The sequence below is a fragment of the Brassica oleracea genome, chromosome C2 (assembly GCF_000695525.1).
Source record: "Brassica oleracea var. oleracea cultivar TO1000 chromosome C2, BOL, whole genome shotgun sequence".
Taxonomy (NCBI): Eukaryota; Viridiplantae; Streptophyta; class Magnoliopsida; order Brassicales; family Brassicaceae; genus Brassica; species Brassica oleracea.
The window spans coordinates 25,763,874-25,767,577 of NC_027749.1; positions in this window are offsets into that span (position 1 = coordinate 25,763,874).

Sequence of the window (3,704 nt, forward strand, 5' to 3'; positions counted from 1 at the left end):
TCTCGCCATGGAAACGCGAGCGACCTCGGAGCGTCGCTCTGGCAAGTCGCTCTGAGAGGGGTGTCTCACGATAGAAACGCGAGCGACCTCTCCATGTCGCTCTGGCTGGATCGCTACGGGATGTGTGTCACAGCGACTTCACGGCGTCGCTCCGGTGAGGTCGCTCTGGTGCGCTGCTCGTCCGTTGATCGCTTTAAACACTTCTTTTGAGCTCCAAATGCATCCAAATGCCTCCAAGAACTCCATGTGGCACTCCAATACCTGATAAAGACTCATGTATGCAAAATGCAACCTAAACATGGCTAAATCCTAGTCTATATGATCAAAATGCACATGGGTGAATGGATAAAACAATGTAAATATGCAAGATATCACCCATACGGTGATATCCGCCCAACGAGAGGTATAAGGCAAGGGGATCCCCTCTCGCCTTACCTGTTTGTGATATGTACAGAAATGCTAGTGCAAAGGTTAATGCAGGCAGAGCGCAAAGGTGAAATCACAGGACTTGAGATATCGAGAGGAGCACCTTCTGTTTCTCACCTCCTCTATGCTGATGACAGTATGTTCTACTGCAAAAACACTGATGAGGAACTCAACAGCATTAGATCAATACTCCACGAATATAGCCTTGCTTCAGGCCAGAGGATCAACTATCAGAAGTCGAGTATCTACTTCGGTAAAAACATTCCCGAAGAGAGCAGAGAAGACATCAAACGCAAACTTGGAATAGAACACTCTGGAGGAGATGGTATGTATTTGGGGCTGCCAGAGTCTTTTGGAGGATCCAAGGAATCAATCATGAGCTTCCTCAAAGAAAGGATCGAGCATAAGGTCGACGGATGGCAAAACAAGTTTCTCTCCGCGGGAGGGAAAGAGGTGTTGCTGAAAGCAGTCGCCCTTGCTCTACCCACTAACACTATGGCATGCTTCCTTCTACCAAAGACAATTTGTAGGCAAGTAGTGTCACTTCTGTCTAACTTCTGGTGGAAGAACAATAAGGACTCAAGGGGAATGCACTGGAAAAGCTGGAGTGAGCTCATCAAGTCCAAAAGCGAAGGAGGACTAGGATTCAGAGACCTTGAGGACTTTAATGTGGCCCTCCTTGGAAAACAGCTATGGAGGATCATCACATGTCCCAACTCACTGTTGGGAAGAATATATAAGAGCCGCTACTTCAGATCCTCCACCCCACTAGATGCTCCTCTCGAATCTCGCCCTTCATACGCATGGAGAAGCTTATTAGCAGCTCAAAAGCTGATCAGGCAGGGAGCTATAAGAGTAATTGGTAATGGTGAGTCCACAAAAGTGTGGGAAGACCGTTGGATTGGAAGCAGCCCTGCAATCAAACCCACCTCAACCAGGATAATCCCCATCAGATACATGCAGTTAGTGAAGCCCGACATGTGTGTTAGTGAACTAATGACAATCCTGGGAAAGGAATGGAATAGAGAAGCAGTTGAAGCAATTTTTACTGCAGAAACCTCAGAGAAAATACTTGCAATAAACCCCCAAGTGAGCGCAGGCAACAATATATACACGTAGGACTACACACACAGAGGTTTCTACACAGTGAAGTCAGGCTACAGGGTCCAAAGAAACTTCATCAATACAGATCGAGCAGCTAAAAAAGTGAACCAACTGAGTCTGGATGAACTCTATCAACAAATCTGGAAGCTGCAAACTAGCCCAAAAATCAGACATTTCCTATGGAAATGCATCAGTGACTCTCTACCAGCTGCAGCAAATATGCATTACAGACACATTGCTAAAGATGGCAGTTGCGGGAGATGTGGAACGGGCAGCGAGACAGTGAACCACATCCTATTCACTTGTCCTTATGCTCGCTTGATCTGGGCGGTATCTCCTATCCAAGCCCCTCCAAGTGGTGAGATGTCAGACTCATTGTATGCTAATATCTACCGAGTCCTGAACTTAAAACATCACAGTCCTCATCTCAAGATCTATGATGATCTAGTGCCTTGGTTGCTTTGGAGAATCTGGAAAAACAGAAACGAATTCATCTTCAAGGACTAGACTACTCAGCACCAAGCTCGATCGCAAAAGCAACTAAGGACATGGAGGAATGGAAAAGGAGACAAGAGGAGGAACACACGATGACCAGATCACCCCCCATTAGCAACACCCGAGCCAAATGGAAAGCGCCCCCTCCCCAATGGATCAAATGTAATACAGATGGTGCCTGGAGAAAGGACCATCACCGCAGTGGGGTTGGCTGGATCGCTCGCAACAACAGCGTACAAATGCTTTGGGCAGGGGCAAAAAATCTCCAGAGAATGAATTCACCTATAGAAACGGAAGCAGAAGGTATTAAATGGGCAATGCAATCTTTGTGTAGCCTTGGATATAAGCAGGTGATCTTTGAAACCGATTCACAAATTCTTGCAAGAATGGTCGTTGGAAAGGAGAGTACATGGCCAAAGCTGAAGCCGATCTTGCAAGAAATACAACACATTCTCTCTGAAAATCTTGGTCTCAGAGTGACTTTCTTCCCTAGAGAAGGTAATAAGGCAGCTGATAGAGTAGCGAATGAAGCTTTTTCTTTAGAGAATCATGTTCCTAAGTTGTATTCTATCTTGCCAATTTGGTTAAAATCTGTTTGTGAAGCTGATATACCTGTTGTAAACATGAACTCAGTTGGAGAATGAAAGTAGTAGTTAAGCCAAAAAAAAAAAAAAAATCTTTCCGGTCTTCCTTCTTCAATGGCAAATTCAAACACATACCTAACCACATCTTCTAGAAGAAACAACCAGTCTCAATCGACGCTGCAATCTTCTACATATTAACGATTATATATATTGATGAGAATCCTTCTTACTTTCCTACGACAGTCATTTTTATTAAATATAATTCAGTTTATCGAGTTAAAGGTCATAGTACGAAATGAATTGAAAAGAAGAGGCATGCACTTAATTAATTGTAGTTTGCATGCATGGAGGAGCGGGTGTTGGGAGTTTTAAAGGCTTGTTCTCCCATCCTTCAAAATTTAATTTTTATCCTTTAAACTTTATAGTTGTTACAACGTCAACCACTTGCGTATACAAGTTAAAGTTTAAAGTTAACGTGGAGTCCATCATCATAAATTCTTATAGTATTATTTGTCTGATTTTTCTTCTATATAAAACATGTAATGCATTGTGATCAGATTGCCCCTTTCTAACGTAATAACATCAATCTCTCTCTCTCTTATTTGGTATATTACTTCTTCTTCTCATTTATTACGATTCTTATTCTTTCTTATTCTTCCTCTACTTTTTCTATTATTTACGTAACATGATCAAACAAATAAACACTTCATATATACGAAACACAAATAAAACAATATATAATATAATTATAACACGTTATCAGCACGACCACTCTATTATTATAATTCTTTCTTTTGATTATTGTGTTCGGAGTGGGGCCTCCATTTTTATTTGTTACGTTTATGATTAACGGAGTGCAGCCATGCCGCCCCACTTCTTATTGTTAATTTTATAGTGGTTGCTTAAGGCACCATAATGGTCGGTATACCGCCTAAACATTTAATTTCTTATTTTATAATTGACTATGTTATCATAATTCATTATTTTACAGATTTGATCACCTTAATATTTGTACTTTCAAATTTGACGAATAATTTTATCACCATATATATAATTAAATATATTAAGGAAGCACCTTTACTTATATTTGTGTTT